We start from the raw sequence: 21,813 nt of genomic DNA on the forward strand, positions 1-21,813 counted from the left end.
TCAAGTTAGTAAAAGCAAAAACGGTATCTATGAATAAAACAAACTGTAAAAACTGCTGATCAGAACCTCCTCAGTGTCGTCTTTAGACCTCTGACACATGAGGCTCCTTCTGATCTGAAGAGTTCTCGGAGGCAAGAACAGACTGTAAAGAAAGGAGCGACAACATTTGAAAACAGGTCAGTCTTGCAACTGTTGAGTCCATGTTTGTGTGATTAAAGACGGTTTGTGTGAATCTGAGCTGAACAGGAGCGCCGTCAGGAAGACAAATCCAAAAACCAACATGTAGGCAAAGAGGAGGCCTTGAGGAGCAACGAGCTGCTCAGGAGGAGAACATCACACCACCACACAGCTGTGAAGAACATTGTGGTTGAAGGTTCTGTCTGAGTTCTGCATCGTGTCAACAAGTGTGCAGCACAAACAGGCCCTTAAACAGGACGAGGATCTGAAGCAGGAACGGTTCAGAGAGAAGGAATGAAGGGTTGTGGAGGTCCAGTCAGAGTCCATGGAAATGCTGTGGGAGGATTTAAAATGGGCTGTACGTGCAAGAAAACCCTCAAACGCCCTGAAACTCAAGGAATTTTCTATGTCAGAGCGGTCAAAAATGTCAGGAAGTCGATGTCAGAGACCGGTGGAAAAACATGCAAAACGCCTACCAGGAGTTATTTCTGCTGAAGCGGGACAATAGGAGCTTGTGAGGGCGAACACGTTTCCCACCACGGAGCAGAACCGGTCCACGTTTTAGTCGAATAAATGAGTAAGAAAGGAAATTTCCTTCTTCTGTTGTCTGAAGATCGACTGCTATCGGAGAGGATCTGCAGGTCCGAATGTGTCGAGAAGACTTTAAATTTAAATTATTTTACAGACGACTGAAGTAAGAACGAGTTAAAGAGCAATAAAACTTCCTTCTTCTTTTTTATAATTAATGGAACATCGTCACTAATAGATGTGTTCATATGCAAAGTTCAGCCTTAGTCGTGTTGTGATGACGTGTTTCTGTCGAGCCGACCGACAGTCAGCGGCTGCTCCCACTGGTTCATGTTTAGTTATCGTTATCGTGAAAACGTTTTGGTTTCCTATCGAAGACGTGAAACAGAACATAGACACTGGTGAGGATGAAGGATGAGCAACAGGTGGGACGTTGACGTGTGAAGGCTGCCTTGGTTTCCTGTTTGTTGGTTTCCTACAGCAGAGCTCCACCTGGACTCACGGTTCCACTTCTAAAGAACAAAACACAGACTAAAGCCTCTCAGGTTAACGAAGCTTCGTCAGTGTAACGCTGACAGGAAGGACAATAACTTCTAATAACTTGTTTAACTGTAAACTAAATGTTAGAATTCATCCTACATCCACCCAACCGGTGGAGGCAGATGGCCGTCCCTCCCTGAGCCTGGTTCTGTCCGAGGTTTTCAGTTCCGTCCCACCAGCGGACTGCTGAAGGGAATCCAAATGTTTTGGATTGTTGGGTGTTTCTGTCTCTGCCTTTGTTCAGCGCTATGAGAGGACTTGTTGTTGTAAATATGCGCTATACAAATAAAACTGAATTGAACTGAATTTCTGCGGTCCCTCTGAACAGAACCTGTGCCGTGTTCGGCTCTGCTCGGCGGCTTCTTTTAAACTCACACAAGAAAAAACATCCATTTCCAACAACAGCGACCAACCTTGGGCTCCGTGGACGAGACACTTGGAAGAATTGAATCTGGAAACACAATAAATCTTCTCATCCTTATTTTCACAAGGACACATTTGAAGAACTCCGGCAAAACTTTTTACTTCCACCTCATCACAGCTATAAATCTGAGTAAATAATAAATCATGACGCTGCTGAATGCTGCAGCGCTGCACAGTCACTGCCTTTCTCTTCACAACCTTTAAAGTGAGTCACCGGCTGTGGTTTTGTGACGGATGACGTGGATTATTCCTGGTTCAGAGACCTGCAGGACAGTCGACGCTAACGAGCTCTTCTTAATCTTTACCGTAATCACACAAAACCACAAACGTGGACCTCACGGCGTCCTGAGAGGAGAAGTCAGAGCAGGAATCAATAAATAACTCAAACTAAGGCCACGTCATGGACTTAACATGATCTACAGTTAGTTATTTTATAGTTGTTGTTGTTTTTAACAGTTTTTCTTGGTTTTTTGTGTCCAAATAGGAAAAGAAAAGAAAAAAAGCATCAGTTGGGAAGTTTCATGTCATTTTTCTTCAGCAAGACAAAAAAAAAAGACGATGAGACAGAAACTCAACAAGCAGCTACGACACACGGCAGCATGTCATCGAGACGGTTAAACAGAGAGAACAGCTTCCATCTCTCTGTGCTTCAGAAGACACCAAGCTGCTCGTTAAATAGTTCAGGATTTGTGTGGTTACCTGGTCATCATCAGCTCTTCTCACCTTCGTGTTGCAGCGATGCACCATGAGGTCCGTGTGCAACAGAACTAAACAGAAATGAATGCCGTTTTTGTGTCTTTTTTTTTGTTTGTGTAGTTTTGAGCCGAGCTGCGTGACTCCTGATGTCATCGTGTTTCGGTGCAACGCTTCCACGGAGGATGATGCTGCTTTCTAAGTTTCATATTTGAAGCGCTTTAATTCATATAATTTCCCCCGTCCGTTCTCTCCTCTAAAAGCACTGAACGTTGGCTGCTGAGTGGGTACACCAGCACTTAGGCCGCCCCGCTGCTTCACCTCTGTGGAGAAGAAGGCGCCGTGACATTTAGGCCTCCGTGTTCTGGAGGCCCGGAGTCACCGGGGACAGCAGCTGAGTAAAGGCTGGCAATCAGTCCGCCGGTGCATCGCCGTCTGAGTGGGAGCGACTTCCCGACCCGCAGACTTAAAAACGCCGTCTTGTTCTTGATTTTATAAGCTGGAAAACAAGCAGCTCTCCCCTCTGAAGGCCTCGGTTCACATGACTAACGCTCGCTCAGGTACGGCTGGAAACAGAGCGGCGCTGAGGAGGAACGGACCGCTGATGATTTCATCGCTTCTTCCATGAAGCCGACACAGGAAGTGAAGGAAACAGTGACATGTCCTGCAGGAGTCTGTTCCTTTACGGTGGCCGGCGTCCAGGAGCAGCGGCTGTGGTTTCTGAGCAGCCCGGCTTGGCCAGAACCACGGAGGGGAAATCCACGTTGTACCACAGCTGGCCACACACGCCCACTCGTCTGGATTCCACAGCTCCACCTCAAACACACATCAAGTCGGCGCAGACCTGCGACTGCACGTCACTCCAGCAACCTGCCGCCCACACGGGCCACAAGGCGCTCATTAGGCCCCGTAAAGGTCCGAACACGCACCCCATCGTGTCCGAGCTCCACGTCCAGACACGACAAGTTCAATTCCCACGCTGATCCAAACCCGATACAGAAACCCGTGTTCTGCATGTCAGAGTTCTGCTGTTTTAGTCAACAACAGGGAAGAACTTCTGCTCCTCCTCTCTGCAGCCTGTGATCATGCAAATCCCGTCATGCCGTGTCCTGGAGCACACGCAGCACCAACATGTGTCACAGACCAGAGCTGTGGCTTCGCAGTCGGAGCCACATGCGGCGCAGACACCGCAGCATCTGGATTTATGCCGTTTTCCTGTTTGAATGAACACGGAGCTCAGAGTTCACACAGTCCAGTGACTCGTGCCGGCTCGTCTCACTGTGGGCCCGTCCAGAATCCAGCGTTTCCCCGACGGGTCAACGTGTTCTGTGGCGCTCTGCTCCCTCATATGTATGCGTGTTTATGCAGAATCTGTTCTGACTAAGTTCCTTTGCAGCCTCACCTGTGTGTGCTGCCCTCCATCCGGGGGGCTTCGCACCTTCCTCACATTTCTTTCCACCCTACTGACGACACTAATGCTTTTATCACAGCTCCAGTGTTTCGTGTTTTGCCTCCTCGCCGCGATCCACCCGACTCCATCCTTCTTCCTCCCAGCGCGGCGCTCCCTCGTGTCTTTCTGACTGAGAGTAATTTGCACACGGTTCAGGAATGCGATGAGAAGAATGTTGTGGGCTGAGACAGCGGCTAATGTGTATTTATTTCATCGAGTGGCGTCGCTTGGCGAAGCCGCGGCGGCGCACACCGGGGTAATGGCTTGACAAATCAGATCTGTCAGACTATCAACACTTGCCACTTCTCCTTCCAGAGCAGGTAGAGACGGAGCTCAGTCAGCGGGGAGAGCGAAGGAGGCGTTCACTGCACTTTAACAGAAGACCAGGAGACTATTGCCAATTAATTACACACATCTGAAGACTTGTAGTTGTGTAAACAAGCGATTTATTGCTTTTTGAAGCACGCTGGAGGTGTGATGAGGAGAAGCTGACTGCTCTCTTTGTTTGTGTGCATCTGGTTCAGAACGCTGAGCTTCACCGTTCAGGTCCAGGCCGTCCTGACATGAAGCTTCATCGACGTCTTTTTATCGTAAACTTAAAAACAGGTTTTATTTATTTAGAATTCAAACAACTACACTGCAAACAAACAAACAAACAACAACCAAGAACACAGCAAAAAACAACAATACTCTGGCAGCTGGCTCCTGAAAAACACTCTGAAATATATCATGTGTACAGCTGTGTCTGTGACCAATAAAAATAATAAACATCTGATGTAAAAAAACAAAAAACAAACAAAACCATAATTTGTCAGAATTAAAGTACAAAATCCAACTTATTTTTACATGAGATCCTGTCCGTCATGATTTAATATTTAATTAAAAATATTTAAGTTTTAAACAATTAAATTGTGTATAAAATCTAATAATAATAATCATAATTAGTATTATTATAATACAGATAGACAGCTACCCACTCAAAGATATTACAATTAGTTCAAAATGTAGTTTTTTAAAATCTTAAAAAAATACAAGTTAAATCTCATTTATGAAACAAATCTGTGAATATGTACATGCATTTATTTTTAAAAATGTATTTGCAATATTAGAATTTAACAGTTTCATTTGTTAAATAAAAACAAATATTTTTATAAATATATTTATCTGTTGATGCTGATTTTTGACTGCTTGTTTTTAAAGTTTCAGGTTTTAAAGTTATTTTCTGTTCGACGTGTAGAGTCACTGGTTTTTTCCTTGTTGTAATTTTAAAGATGTTTTTGTGTCTTTCAAATATTTTTTTTTTTTAAAGGAAAAATTCTGTAACGTCACAGCAGCAGTTTTTACAGTTTCTCAGGTGTTCTCTGATTTCATCGCCAGATTTAACGAAGACGTCGGTGAATATTACAACATATAGTGTGAAGAAGTCAGATATGACCTCATGTTAATTATGATGAAAGCATTTTAATGAGCATTGCTGCCACAGCCGGCTTCATGCTGCATCCAGTGTCTGTGTCAGGATGTGGAGTAATTAAAGCGGGATTCACTTCCTGGGCTTTGAAGGAGCGTCGCGGAGCTGGAAGGATGGAGCTCCTGTGGAGGCGCTATATTCGTCCACCTCAGCAGCTCCTTTGATGCTGCAGCTCAGCGTGGAGCCTCCTCCGACAGCACAAACGCTCTCCGTGACGCGTCCGTGTTTGTACGAAGCCTCCAGACATTAAAATAAGACGTCTGCCTCGACAGAAGCTTACATAAGTCTGGATGTGTTCACACAGCCTCCACCATCACTGACACTCTGCTGTCCTCCACCAGTCAGAAACAGTGACATTAACGAAGCCTGCGAACACAGCAGCACATTTACAATCTCATCTTGATCTCATTGAACAGCTTTCCTTCACTGATGACACATTTCATCGTGTGGATTCTGCAGAAAAGTGACGAATTATTCAGAAGTTTGGCAGGAAGTCAAGCGGGGGAGGGACGGATCTGTCATCTGGTGACCTTTCTGAGAGTTCATCAGCGGCTTTCTGTGGGCAAGGACTTCGTCACAGCGATATTCAATTAACACCAACAGTAAAACAGAAGGAATAAGCAATGAAGGGCCTGAGGAAGCCTAATTACCAGCAGCGGATGGAAAATGAGCGACAGCGTTGTTCCGTCATTGATACGAGCTTACTCTGATTACGTTTCCTCAGACAAAACCTACAGCGATGCCTCACACACGCCTCGGTTTGGGTTTTAAATCCACGCTGGGTGTTTCCAGCGATGACACGAAGCAGCGACCGCGTTCTCCACGTCCTAATTAACTGACTAACTTAATCAGCTGCTGGCTTTGCATCACATTCATCAGCATTAGCTTTAAACAACACAGTCTGTGTTTTGTCAGAGCAGAACCTGCTAGCGTGCTAAACGGAAACCAGTCGGATCAGACTAACTGGATGAAGCATTTTATTTTTCACATAGATTCTGTTCCAGTCCAGTCTACCTGCAGCAGTTTAGGAAAAACAAATAAAGAGGAAGTAATGCTGAGAACTGGGATGTTTAGTCCGGTTCTGTGCAGGTCCGGTCGGGTGTTCATGCTTCATGTTGATGCAAATGTTGTCCTACGATATCATCCATCCATCCATCATCTCTACACCTTAATCCTCACCAGGGTCATGGGGGGCGGAGTCTATCCCAGCTGACTCAGGGTGAAGGCAGGTTCACCTGGACAGGTAACCAGTCTATCACAGGACTACACTTAGAGACAGACAACCAAGCACACTCACATTCACACCTACAGACAATTTACAATCACCAATTAACCTCAGCATGTTTCTGGACTGTGGGAGGAAGCCGGAGAACCCGGAGAGAACCCACGCTGCACGGGGAGAACATGGAGACTCCACGCAGGAAGATCCGGGTGTCCTCACCGGGACGCCAACCGGCGACCTTCTAGCTGTGAGGCAACAGTGCTACCAACTGCGCCACCTTGCAGCCCCCTACAATATCAGTGCTTTCATATAAATGACATTTTTAGATAGATAACATGTCAAGCTTCAAACACTTTTTTTGTTAAAATCTCTTCTTGTAAGTAGTGATGAGCGTGTGAAGTTATCACGTCAGAAGCTTTCTGAAGCTCTCGATTTAGCTTGTATTCATCAGTATTCCTATTAAATAGTAAGAAAACTGCTGCATGTAGCACCACGGACGGTTGGATTTGTTCTTCTGGTTGCTTTCACGGCGGCTTTAGCTCTTGTTTTCCAGCTCTTTGAGTGTAAAACGTGCTCCATGAAGCGCATACATCTGTATTTAAGTGATCCGTCACCGTCATGCATGAATCATAACAGCCTCGTCTCACTCGTCACCCACAGTGACGGAGATCCACACAAGCAGAAATACGTGTCCAGCCTCCATGGCGCCCCCTGCAGTCCACATTCTGACCATAACAATTTAAAATGAGTCTGAAACAAGCAAACATGCAACATGCTTGGACTTTATCCTCTAACATGAGAATCTGATGCTTCTCTCTGCCTACAGGAAGAAAAACCAGATGTTCTAATGCATCTGATGGTCCTGTGGGAAGGTCTGATGTCTGACGGAGGCAGTTGTTAGTAGCAGTAAATCATTAGTAAGAAACGAGCAGTAACAACCTGAGCATGTAGGCCACAGCGTCTGAGGCTGCAGTCGGCTGTAACTGACAGACCATGGAATCAATATAACTCAGCGCTGCGTCACGTCGCGTTCTGTTTGTTTTGCTCGGACCAATTTGTAATATTCTGATTCTATTGTACGAGCATAAAAACGATCATTTGGATCTCCGGCGAAGCGTGCAGAACCCGACTGTAGCTGGTGGATGAAAATGTCAGCCGTAATAAACATCTACATCTCCATGTAATGCGCTTTCTTCTCTCTTCTTTCTGTGTTTTTGGGCCACAGAACATCGTTATGCAGCCGTGGGCGTGATCGTACAAAGAACCGGGACCAGTTTTGTCAGGCTGATAATAACGCTCAGAGTCATAAAGCAGGTAGTTTAGAGTTGTTTGGAATCGTAATCGAGCTGCGAGAACAGTTTCATAAAGTCCAACAGTGTGATGCATGTTTCCCCAACCGGAGAGGCTGCAGGTGACTGAAATAAACACTGTTCTGCTGCAGCACCTGGACAGGTAACCAGCCTATCACAGGGCTACACTTAGAGACAGACAACCAAGCACACTCACATTCACACCTACGGACAATTTACAATCACCAATTAACCTCAGCATGTTTCTGGACTGTGGGAGGAAGCCGGAGAACCCGGAGAGAACCCACGCTGCACGGGGAGAACATGGAGACTCCACGCAGAAAGATCCCGGGTGTCCTCACCGGGACGTGAACCAGCGACCTTCTAGCTATGAGGCTATGATGCTAACCACTGAACCACCTGCAGCAGTTAGACGGCTGCATCCCACATTTAAAAAACACATGAAGCTGTGGAGTCCCTCGAAATAAAAACCTCATAAAAAGGTTTCAGTTTCAAGTTGTTTTCTTCAATTTCAACAACCTCTCCTGGAATCAGACCCTCCCAGTAGAAGATGCGAGCAGCTCGAGCTGATCCCAGCTCTGATCCATGAGGCCCCTTCAGCCTGATGTGGACGCCCAGAGGCCCAGAGCTGGTGGAGCTGCAGCCTGTGTGGCCTCCACGTCTCCACACCGAGAGCAGAAATCCTCCTTCACGGAGACAGCAGCATCAAAAGCCCCTAAACTGATTTCAGAGGTACATGAGCATCTCCCACTGATGACTCACGGTCTGCTGGCGCTGAGCTGAGACACGACAGCCAGAGGTCACCATGCAGCCTCTTCAGGTTCTTGTTAAACATCTTGCTTTGGACAAAACCAGAGCTCTCGTGGACACAGGTGATGTACGTCCTGAGCGGTGGGAGTGGGCGTGAAGCGCTAACAGGATGTGACTGTGAATGAGTGTGGCGGTGAATCGGAGCAGAGCGTTCATAATAACTGCCCCTTTTCATCACATTTACTCCTCTCTCGCCTCCCTCTCTGCATTCTGATCTCCCCTCATGAAGCATGAAGGTAATTGATTTCATTTTGCGCTACACAAGCTAATATTCAATCACCGCCAGCTCCTGACCTTTGGAGTGTGAAACACTTAGCCGTGCTAATTCTGTCGCCGTCCCAGCAGCGCCGGATCCAGAGGCCTGCTCGTCCTCAGCCACCAGGCGGTAATGGGTTATCTGCTCCGCCTGCTAAATGAGCTGCAAAATGAGCCGAGCGTGGTTTGTTTTCCATATTTTTGGGGTAAAAGGCAGCTGTGTTTACTCAATGGGTCTCACTTCCTCTGGTCACTGTCCAGTTGGTCTGACTGAAGCAGCTGTTGATCCAGAGGTTCTAACCGGAGGAATCAATACTCACCTAACAGAATATCGGCTGTAGGTTCTGGAGGCCGGAGTTGATGATAATTTTGTAATTGTACGGCCACATGCTCAGACAAACCATCAGCCGTCTGTCATTTCATATTTCTCAACATATGACATGTAAAGAAATGGAAAATGTTGGTCCCTCGTCATCACATCACTCAGCACGGACCCATGTGGCGACGCCGGCCTGGAAAATTGCTGCTATCGGAAAACCATAACTTGGTCCAATTGGCTGGACGCTTGTCTTAGACGACGGTGGTCAGCAGCTCCGAGATGAGGTTTTGCTCTTTTATGTGTCAAATGCCGTCTGGCAAGAAAATTGAGAAACACCTTCTGCGCCTTCTGAGGTGAGATTTCCTCGGCGTGAGTGAAAGCTTCCAACAAATTGCCGATGTGGGCCGGCGACACGCTGAAAGGACCGGCGACGCCTTTCAGCTGGAACGTAACCAGGTCATCCTGCAAACCTGAACCCGGCCGCTGCAGCAGAACCCGTCTTTCGTCTCCTTTTCAGGAAAGAGCAAAACAAGCACCGAGCTGCTTTTGAACACGAGGCTCGTTGTAAATTTTGCAATCTTAAAAGCAGCTGAGTTACATCCAGCCATGAATGATGCATGTTCTGGGCCCTGCTGTGGAGCCGCGGACGTGCAAGTACGACCCAGAACGCAGACGGGAGCTGCTCTCAGTCGGCCCACATCAAAACCAACCGGCTTCCATCTGCAGGATTGATTTTATTTTGTTTTATGGGATTTAAAGGCATCATTACATCATTGGGATCAGATAATCCCGAGGATTATCTGAACCCAGAATTAGAAAATGTCAGAACAAGAAGAGACACCTGCTGTTTAATCTTTCAGTGGAAAGTCGTCCGAAACACAAGAGCTAAGAAAGACACAAGTATGGCAGCAAAGCCCTGATTATTATGGCTCACGGTCCACATCACGCAGCACACACACACACACACACACACACACACACACACACACACCGTATCTGATCATTTTTACAGGTACAGCATAAAACTGTTTCATGAAACACAACCTGCTGCAGCGCATACGTCCAGATTCATTACTGGTCAGAAGTGGTCGAAGCAGCTCGGCTACAGGACGGCTGTGAACAAAGTGCACGCAGCGACGCAAAGAGAATATTCTGCAAAAAATTACGGCACAAGAAACAGATCGATTCGCTCCGAGAGATTCCAAAAAGTCGATGAAACTAAGAAAACTGGTTGGTTGCTGAGGGGTCACCGCGGTAACCAAGGAAGCTCATTGGAAATGTGAAATTGTCTATTTCAACCCAATGAAAATAGGAAATCTACTGAGGAAGCAAACGCCACGCTGCTGTTAGAACAGCCAGAAACGCAGACTGCTGGTGAAGCAGATGCAGTCGGGTTGAGCTGAAACAGGACGGTGAGCTGTTGGGTGTTCGGCTCAGCGGTGGAACCGTTCAATGAAGTTTTCACTGAGTTTCTGTGGTTCAGGTTAGATGACAGACATACAGACTCTGCAGAGGAATCCCTGTTTGATAAAAAGTCAGTGTTTCCTGTTTAAAGCTGGACCAATTTAAAAAACACACACCTGTTATGAGTCAGTGTGTCAGAAAACACAACACAGGACGGGTGTGTTTAGGATTTGTAGGCCGACACAAGAGGAGCACTGAAACTGAAATCTCTCAAAAGAAGACATGACAGCTTCTACAAACTATAATCAGCTGTCAAATTCAAGACACGTGTTTAAATAAAAGGGGAAAAAAAATGAAATACTTTAAAGCGTTAATGACGATTAATTAATTACAACAAAAATAACACGTTAAAAAAATTAAGGCATTTAATGGTTTGCATCCAGACAACACGGAGCGTCTGTCAGCGCCCGATGTCACGGTCCACCGATCACATGATGCACGAGACGCGTCAGTGCTATGCTAACAACAACAAACATGGAGGAACCCAATGAGAGCGCATCGCTGGACTGATGGAGGCCGAGTTTCATGTGAACAAGCTGCCTGATGGAAGCCTGGACCAGAACCTGGTCTGTTGACACTAGTGAAAAACAGAACAGCCTGAATGCAAAGCAACGAGCACAGAAACCACCAGAGCTGTTAGCGCTAGCGGTCCTGGATAGCCACGAATCTTTTTGACGAGTTATTTTTGATGTAATTAATTAATCGTAATTAACGCGTTAAAGTCTCACGCCCAGAAAAAACACAGTTACAATTCAGACGCCAAAAGATCCCACCGTGTTTCAGAATGAGCTCCATCGTTATATTTGTAGAAAACAAACCCACAGTGACGTTCTTGAGGGAACGTTGCGGCTCCACGAGGAGACGAGCTGCAGTGAAGACATGATGTGGAGTTTGTTTACAGCTGAAATATGTCTCCATGCTGAAAGATCAGAATCACTGCAGAAGATTTTTCTTATTTTTGCGAAGCGCCTTGACCTTTGAATAGAAGCTCATTTATTCAGCCTGGTTTAAACACACGAGCGAATCATGTCAGAGGGTTTTTATTCAAGGGCTCACGAATGTGCTGCAGCCTCATGTTTCCATCAGTACGAGTGTTTTCTCGGCACGTCAAGGCCTCACGTTTCTGCCTGTTGTGGAATGAAGAGGCATGAAGGTCTCGGTGAAAACGTTCCCCTCAAAAGAGAAAAGTCAAGAAGCTTCTGAGTGTTTATCAGCGTTGTGTGGCTTCTTATGTCTGTTCACTAGTTTAATATCTAGACTTCTCCGTGTGCGTTCAAAAGCTTCGTAGAACTTTTTCCTGCTAATTAAAACTGAAAATCAGGAATTGTTCACATCAACAGTCCACCGTGTTGAAGCCAACGTGACTCCAGAGCAGCCGCCCTGTTTCTATTCTGAGCTGCACTGATTACATCTAAAACAAACCGGCCTTCAACAAACACTGTGGCTTTAAGGAACAACACACTTCAGCAGCAATTTTCACCTGAAAGCAGAAGTGTGCTGATCTCCAGTCAGTTAAGTCAGACTTCATTTAACTGTGAACTGATCTGGTTGATCTAAACCCACGCTGCCGGAGCCGAAGCGTCCAGCGTTCCTGTGACTGATGGAGACGACGAAGCCAAACACAGCTGCTGTTCCTGCATTAGCTGCTCTAGCTATGACATGTTCTGCCGTCTTCATCCAGACATTACCCTGCACGTTGTTCTGAGATATGTTAAACATATTTACTCTCTAAATAGATGCGTGTTTCCTGCCAAAAAATCTGTAAAAGTGATTTTGTATTTTTTTGTAATTCAGCCACAAACTGAAGCAGGCGGCTCTCGTTGGTAATCCACTCAATCACTCCGACAGCTTCCCCCGTTCCCGTCCCACTGAAGCCCGTATTGACACCGACAGCTCAAAACACTGTCTGGAAAAATAAGTGTCAAGCTTCTGTCAGAGGGATGAAAAACAACCGCACGGCTTCCTCCTGTGTCTGGACCGAGCAGCCGGCTGGACTTCAGGCTGCTGGAGGTGCAAGGCCACAGCAAAGACCAACACCCTGAGCATCCAGGACGGAGAGCGATGCATGTTCTGCAGCTAACGACTATTCTGATCAAAAAATCTATCATCTGGACTCGTGGTTGACTCGGTGAAGCCACCGATGTGAGATGTTGCTGCTGAGCTGTGGTCCACCTGCTTCCTTCCTCTTCTCCTCAGACGTGAACCTGGTGGACGAGTTTCCAGACTGAGAATGTCATTGATTTTTAAATTGTATTCTCTTTAACCTTCTATTTATTTTTGTTTTTACTATTACAACTATTATTATTATCATCATTATTAATAATAACCTCCAATGTCTTTTATTCCACTTGCGGCCTTTTTGGTTCTTCTGTTCTTCTAACCCGTGGTTCCGTCTCCACGTTAACCTCTCTGGTCTCGGCTGTTCACTGCTCTTCCTGAGTTTCCTTCTTTCTGTTTTTGCTCCGTCTATAAAGCTCTTCGTAAACGCCGTTTTTAAAATGTGCTCTATAGACAAAATGATTACCATCATCATCACAGCGACTCCGGTCAGGCGGGCCGAGCTTTAGTCCAGTAACTAGTGAACAGCTCAGACATGTCAACCAAACGAGAGACGTCCCGGCCTGCTGTTAGCGTCTATGTGCCCTTCAGTGTAAACCACAGAGCCCAGAGTTAGCGTATGTCTGTCCATCTATTCACCGAGAGCAGCCACAGAGGAAGAAAGCGTCGCTCGACTGGGACAAACAAAGTGGGCTTTAGGGCGATCAGGCAATCACCGGCTTCCCACTACCTGTTTCCCCCACGAGGAACCTGCACAGCTCCTCTAAATGTCTCCCAGCAGCATCGCTCTCCAACTGGCTCCCATATTTCTGCTCCACTGGACGATAAAATAAAATCCTGCCAGCAGCGCACACACACACACACACACACACACACACACACACACACACATGCGTGTACACACAGATATAGAGCACAGAGAAGGATTTACAATTAAAGGCACAGGGACTCTTCATGCTGAATGCAAACCGGGCTCCTGAGCGATGCGTTGCCTTCAAAGCCGGTCACTCATCCTGCTCACGGTGCTTCGCTGCAGGCTGATCACATCCTGACCTGGGCGATGACATGAATGTTTTAGTTCTCCATAAATATGAATGGACGTTGGCACAGAGCTCCTCAGTCAGCCGGTGACTTCTGTGATCATTCGGAGGAAACTGATCACGTAAAACAAAGCGACTGAATAATAAAACCACCACAGGGTGCGCTGTGCATTAACAACAATGAGTTTTCTGTCATAACTGTGTAGCATTGATCCGGCATTGATAAAAGAAAAGGTCCTATCATTAGAAACCTGTTTGGAACACTGGTCACAATCACAGGAGCCATATTGGTATTGATTTTCCTCGGGCACATTGGGCGACTCCAAAGTGGTCCTCGCAGCAGCAGCAGCAGCAGCAGCACAGACGGACCACAGGCTCTGCTTAGAGAGGCTGCAGGAGCGTGTGACCGTGGCCAATTAATTCTGGTGGCCAGAGATGCAAGCTGGAGGAAAACATTGTTTGCGCGACGAACAACAGGAGGTGCTACCAGGTGGTGGAGCTCAGCGGGCCTCGGCAGCAGCCAATCACACGCTGGCTCCCTTTTAGGGCTGCAGAAAGTTTTTAGCAGGAAGCTGAGAGGGGAATCCAGCTTGTTGTCGGAGCGACACGGCACAATTACAGCCTGTAGCCACGGGCAGCTATCTCCCTGTTTGTGTCCACTGAAGTGATTAAAAGTGCACAATGATGCCTTCACCAGAAACACTGAGAGAAAAGCCGTGGACTGTTCAGGACTGCTCTGTTCACAGGGTTTTTTGAACTGACAGCAGACGTCTGACTCCGGTAACAACAGAAACACGGCGCTTGTAAGGGCAGCTGTGTTGCACCACAATCACAATCCCACCGAGTCAGAGCCGTGACGTTACCACAGAAACACGAGTGAAAAAGCAGAACCAGCGCACAGACCCTCGTCTGACCACAGAGCTCTGAGATGTGCATCTGTGGGTTTTACTCTGTTGTTTGTGTGTGTGCTGCTTTTGTGCGACTACAGAATCCAGTTGTTGTTAAAAATACATAAAGTGAGAGTAAAACAAAGCAGCCACCCATGGAGCCGCTCTGGTTTCAGAATCTGTGGACTCTACAGTACGGTGGATGTTTTTCCTCGGCTGCTACTGTACATGTCGCATCCCTAAATGTCTTCCACATGTTCCCCCTCCTCCCCCGAGCCTCGTCCTCCGACATGTTTACATCAGCAGCTCCTCATCCAGTGTTTTGCAGCCTTAAACAGAATCAGAGCGCTCTCGCTTTGTGTTCACATGAATTCATGAAGCAGATAAAGGCCAGGAGCTGCTTTATGGGAATGGTTGCGACATGTTTCCCGATCCTGCTCAGGCGCTCCCGTTGTGCTGCGAATGCATTTGTGTATGAAAGCACTTGAATAAGTATGTTTTGAACAGAAGAATAAAAGGTTAGGAAGCCAAACTGACTTTGCAAAGCCTTCCTTTTTTTCCTTCTTGTTTTTTCTTCCCTCTTGTCCTCGACTCCACTCAGGAACCGTTTGTGTGTCGTGTCACATGTTAAGCGTCGGATCTTAAGAGCTGTTTACTTACAAAACGGCTGCAAAGCAAACACTTTGCTGGCAGCTGATAAATGCTCAAGGACGTTGGCACGCTCAGCGAAGGTTTCACCTCCTCGTACCGCTCAGAACCACTACAGGTCAAACAACAAGATGCAAAGTGTACAGTCAGAGCGTACAGTTCACATCCTCTGTCTGCATCAGACCTATAAACGAAGGAACCCGTGTCTCTGTTCTTGAATACTGTGAACCTGTTTCAAACATGTCTGGTTCATCACTCGCCTCTAAAGGAAGCAGATCAGACGAGCGGCGGCCATGTTCGGGCTGCATGGGTGCAAAAAAACACCCCAAAAGATTAAAATAAATAAATAAATAAACAAGAAGATTTAAACCTTTTAGAGGATTTTATTTATAAAAGACATGACACTGGCCTTTAAATGCCGTTTTCATGAGCTTGGATGTGGGTTTTAAATCAATGAATGCAGAAATGTGAGTTTAAATTTCACAGTGTTTAGCTGATGCAGCAGTATTGGGCTGATTTAAACCTTTTTTTTCATCTTGCATTTAAGTACGTGGTGGGAACAGCGTCTTTGAGCTCCGTTCTCCTGCTGCTGTTTTCCAGATGTTGGAGCTGCTGTCCGGTCCAGCTCTTCCACAGCACAGCGGTTCTTTTCGTAGCTGCTCGTGCCAGCTGGGCATCGTGACACTGAAGTCAAAGCGTGTTGGATTCAGAAACACATTACGTAACACGACTGTAGCTTTAAGGTTTGCCCTCATCAGAGTCAAGGGGCTCTTCTGGGGGTCAGAGGCAAAATGTCGATGAGCTGTTGGGTGATGAGGTGTGAAGGGTAACTGCACTAGAAGCTAAATGTGACAGAGCACTCGAAAAATAAGAGCTCAAACACTCTCTAATCTCTACAACAAAGGTGTGTAGAAGAAGTCTGCACATGAGAAACACCTAGAAGACCACAGACACTAGTGGGAGGAGGACAGGTCCCGTCTGAACACCAAGAAACAACTCAGAGCAGGAAAACTCCCCGTGCAGAGTGATGGACCCGCTCATGAACTTAGAGCAGAAGACGGAGGAGGTACAGCAGAAAGAGAAGTTCCTTTGGCTCTTTGAACCTCCTCCTCTTGCCTTCAGGTGTTTCATTACATGTCTTCCTCACATACAGATGAAGGATCTTCTGTCTGTTTCTCTGCTCACGTGTCTCGTTTGTTTTAGAATCACGCTTCTAAAATGCAGCTGAAGCACATTTTCTAGAGCGTGCTGTTGAATTCACGACCTTCTTCAAACACAGTGAGTGCACTGCTGGGACGCCAGGAGGCCGAGTGTTGAGTCTGAGGTCACTGGGATGACTGGTGACCATCTCTGGGGCCTCCGGCTGGGCTCCTCTTCCTCGGCATCATCATCAAAGATAAGCGCATCAAAGGCAAACGTATGACGCCACACGATGGTAAATCCTGATGAGAGGCGTTCAGATATCGGTGCGGGATAAAGTAACGATGATGTAAGTCCAAAAAAATGAGGCACTCAGACAGAAATCTGCTTTTTTGGACGCTTTGTGTTTGATTGGTTTAAACAGCAGCATCTGTTTCAGTCCACAGTAGCCTCTTCTGAAGGAGACAACAACCTCCATGTGACCACCCACTCAGGAAGATTGCCAGCGGATAGTTTTGCAATCATGTCGGCAGAGTGCAGCTTGGTTTTGATGTAGCATAAAGCCATTATTTCTATGGGGCTGATAGGGACTTAATTAGAAACATAATGAATCCGCTGCACATCTGACAAGCCTAATTAGGCCTGACTGAAACGCAGGGATAATTGGGTTTTCAGTTCAGGGCCTCAGAACATCGACCCAGACCCTCTTCCTGACCCTCCGTGCAGGTCTCCAGGTCCCTCGGCTGCTTACTCAAACCAGACAGGACGGCCGGTCGGCGGCTTGGAGCAGGAAGCTATCTGTCCATGTTGACTGTCTTGCTCGCTGCTCGCCCCGTGTATCTGCTGCGAGCCTCGTGATCCGTGGAAGCTCCTCTGATGCCCTTTATAATCCCATTAAAGCTATTGTCTCCGGCTTACGGCTCGGTCGCTGGAGGAGGGAGACAAAGGAAGCGGCGGGCTGCCGGAGCAGAGCAGACGTCTGTGGTGCAGGTGTGTTCGCCAACCAGACGCGAAGGTTATCAATCACGCTGCTCCGTCTTCAGACCTCCATACATGCAGACACTCCTCTCACCCTCATGGCATCGTTTCCTCTCTTCATACCGTGGGTTTAGGTTTACAGACAAGAGTTTATTCCCTATTCAGGTCTTTTGTTGAGCACCTTAATTGTAAAACTAGACCAACACTGTGGTCTCCGTGTCGCTGCAGTTCAGCCTCGTTAAGTTTCTGACTTCATCGTGGAGCGCACACACACATCGCTTTAATTATCTTGCAGTCTGATTACATCACAAACTACGTGCTGGAATATGAATGTGGCGTCAGGCTGCCAGTCGAGAGAAGCAGCAGGAAGCCAAAGCAGTCAGATTATAAACTTTGTGAGCTAATGGACAGAGTTTTGGTCATTTTAAACAACTTTAAGACACAAACATGGTGATATCTCAAATCCTACTGCTAATAAACAGACTAGCATCAGTAACAATGCACGATATTAACCACAGAGTTGTGACTGCAGAACGACAACATCACCGCGTTAGGGTTCCGTCAAACCCGATGTTTAGAGAGGAAAGGTTCTCTGCACATTAAACCTGACTGTGATAACATCAAAGCAGATCTAAAGGGGCGAAGCTGGGGTTGTAGTCGAAGAGCGATTCGAGACGTACGGAGCAGCAGCAGGAGTCGCTGCACGACGACCACCGACCTCAGGGCGGCTTTCAGCCACTGAGACGGCTCAGCAGTAGAAGAATAGTTTGCTGCCGTTGGACGCTTCAGTCAGGGAGGAGCTGCACACTGAACTGGATGAATTCAGTCAAACAGTGACAGAGGAAGGTTGGCAATTAACCTCAGCATGCTTCTGGACTGTGGGAGAGAACCCACCCAGGGTTTCCTCTGCAGAGAGAATATTCTGCACAAAGCTACAGCACAAGAAACAGATCGATACGTTCCAAGAACCGGCGACCTTCAGCTGTGAGGCGACGGCGCTAACCACCGAGCCACCTACAGCCCACCAAACTTCAATCACATGGTGGAAAAATACTGACTCAACTGAGTCATTTATGACAAAAACTTCTCCTACAACAGGTGCATGTGGTCTGTCTGAATGTCTCCTGTTCATAAGACAACAACACAAAGGCCAGCTCACTGAGGCTCCATGTTGAACAGTGAAACTCTGAAGAGCTCCTTTAAAAGACAAAAACATAGAACAGAGTGCATGTTGGAAATAAAAAATGGAAAGCTTATCTAAGGTTCAAGGAGCACTTTAATAATAATAACATACATCTGAATATTACACCGTTTACACTGAATGTAGACGTCGAGTTATGGATGCGTTGGAGATCCTCAGATACAGACTTTACCACCAACCAGTGCAGCTGTTTAACCAATAGTCTGCACTTCATCTGACATCCAGGCTGAGATGTAATTACACAGAGAGAGAACTGACGAACTGACAAAGGAGAGCGAGGCTGTGAAGGAGAAGCTTGATGGCGTGAGAACAACAACGGCGGCCAGACGGACTCAGGTGAAAAGGAAAGATGTCCAGACACACCAGGGAACAAAGACACAACACTTACAGTGCTGGCAGAGTGATAGCGGCGTCAACAATAGGAGTCAGATAATCACAGCTGCCTGGGTGACAGCACGGCATGATTAACACTAATGACCCGACACTTTATGAGCCTCTACAAAGACAATTAGTCCTCCCACTCTCCTCCTCTGCTCTCTGGGGCAGCCAACATGAATCCAACCCACAACCCCCCACCGTCCTCCCACTGCTGCTGGTTGATTATCTTCTTGCTCTTCTGTTCCAGCGTTCTGTCGCTGCCGTCGGTGAGGGTTTACACAGTGTGTCTACCGACGTCGTCCTTGTTGAAAAGCGGCCAGACACCATCAGGGGTTTCGTCTTTTTCTGTCACACCTTGTAGGACTTTTAGCAGATAATTCATGGAGCGCTGTTCGCAAACACAGCATGCAATTATATGTGATAGATGATCCAATAAGGTGGCACCCGCTAAGGTGCAGCTGACACGTGATTGATCATACGGTCAGTGATTGATGACTACAGAGGACATGATGGCTGGTCCTACCAACATTACTAACAGGAGCCCACTGGGTGCAGCAACATGTCTCTGCAGCCAACAGCGGGAAAGAAAACAGAGTTCAACAAGTCTGAGGCTGAACGTCCTGCATTGGTCTCCGTTTGGCTCAAAATGATCACAAACATCTTCAGTTTAACTCGTTAAAGACCCACTCTGGTGAAAGTTTTCCACCATATGATGTTTAATTTAATACGTTAGACCACAGATTCAAAACCACAGGGCTGCAGCCCACGCTTGGGCCGCCAACGCCACCTAGAGGGCCGCAAAAAACCTTTAGTTTTGCACTTGAGGGCCTTGAGGCTGCATGCTGTTATCCGTGAGACAGTCAGTTGCAATACCGCCTCCCACCACTGGTGGCAGTAATACATCGGTCACATGTTAGGGACGCGTGGGAGCAGGAGAAGACACTCAGCTGGCAGCTAATGGTGCAACAAGTTATGGAGAAGATTTTAAAAAGAAAAAAGAAAAAGAAAACGAAGGACGAACCCCCTCAAATGGCTAAATTTGTTTGAAAATACAATCCAGACTTTATCGAGTCCGGCTTTACACATGGAGGCTGAACGCTGTCCAACGAAGATCTGAAGCCGTCCAAGCTTAAGCGGCATCTCAAGACCAAAACATCCGACAACTCCTCTTAAATATGTTAGATTTTTATTCTTAAGTATGTTCTTGTAGAACATTTGCTCCATCATTAGCCTGTTGTGCAGATTTACACACACATGCTAAATACATGTTTGGTGGCCATCGCATTGCATCGTTTGATTTATTTGTTGGATAGAAATCAAACCAAGAACAAGACCATTTTAATGTGTTCATATCTGAATGGGCCCCAGACCACATCGTACAGGACATGTTGGTCCCCATCAAATCAAAAAGGTGAAGAACACCTGCGTTAGACGACATCAGTAAAGAAGCTCCGCGGCTGAACATTTCCTCGTTCAAACTGCAGTTTACTGACGACTGTCTCAAAAACGCAGATTCAGACAGCCGGGGTTTCATATGTCACAAGTCTGAGGAGCCAATCACGTGTGTCGATCAATAGGTATTGTTATTTATTCTGCAGGGAAAGGCGTGTCAGATTCACAGGGACTGAACAGGTGAGCTGGTGTGCTTGAGCTGCAGCATGGTGCGGATCAACTGGTGGAGATGAAAGAAAGCAAAGCCGCGGGGTTTCATCGGAGCTGTTTCAACGTAGGAAACGTTTATGTTGATGGAAGAACTTCTTACTTTCTAACTGCGATGACAGACGCCTACGTCATACGTCACGGTTCAGACCAAACCCAACCAGGAAGTCACAGCAGCTCGACTCCACTAAAAGTCCAGCATGAACATAAAGAGCAGAGAAGGTGACATTACACATAATTATCACTGAATCTGGAATAAAACTGGAAAATAGAACTCAATGTATTTAACAGTTTTTGTTATTTTTTTTAAAAAGGGCCTAAAAATACTTAATGCTCAGGAATATGAACTACAAATACTAAAATAATTTGTTGTTTACACGCGTAAAGCGCACTGAGAGGACCTGATAACATACAGCTGTGTGTTTATCGATTTACTGATAACTTGCATTTAACGAGCAGCTGTTTGTAAAGCTGGAGAACCAAAACTTCTCTTTCTGTTTATTGTCACTCATTCTAATTTCTAGCATCTAATTTTTAGAAATGGATTTACAGGATTAAAGCTGCCATCTCATAAATCAATTCACATTTACATTAGACATCCAAATGCAGCTGCGTTTGTCATTTCAGTGATCTGTAAATAAATATATCTGCAAAATTACAGATTTTGAAAAGTGCAGGAACAAATGCAGAGGCTGTGATGAAGACCGGTCCAGTGGCTGCAGTCACAGTTTGATTTGTTTGTTCTGCGCTTGTTCTCGTCACCATGTTAGTGCACGAACCTCAAACACTCACCAAACGGTTTGACTTCTTTAAGCGACACAGAACCACCTCGTCACTCCACCTCGGTTCCGTCCCTGATCCGTCCTCTGCTCTCAGCCCGGCGCTCACCGGCTCTCTGGCGCTCACAGCTAATCCCCATGTCAGAGCCACATGCCAATAGATCTGCGCCGCACGGGGGCTCCAATAACGACTGGCAGCCAAACGCGCGGTGCCAGAACCAGGCCGCTAACACCGCGTAATTAGCAGACTATTGACTCTGCAGACACCCAGCCTGTGCCGGATGAAGAATGGCTCCAATTTATCTCCAGACTTCACTGTATGTGGAGCCGGGACGGTCCGGACGTTCTGGTTGCCTCCATGTTGCTGTGTGTCCACTTTAGATCTG

Source organism: Stegastes partitus, unplaced genomic scaffold, assembly GCF_000690725.1.
Source record: "Stegastes partitus isolate 25-593 unplaced genomic scaffold, Stegastes_partitus-1.0.2 Scaffold1090, whole genome shotgun sequence".
NCBI classification, from domain to species: domain Eukaryota; kingdom Metazoa; phylum Chordata; class Actinopteri; family Pomacentridae; genus Stegastes; species Stegastes partitus.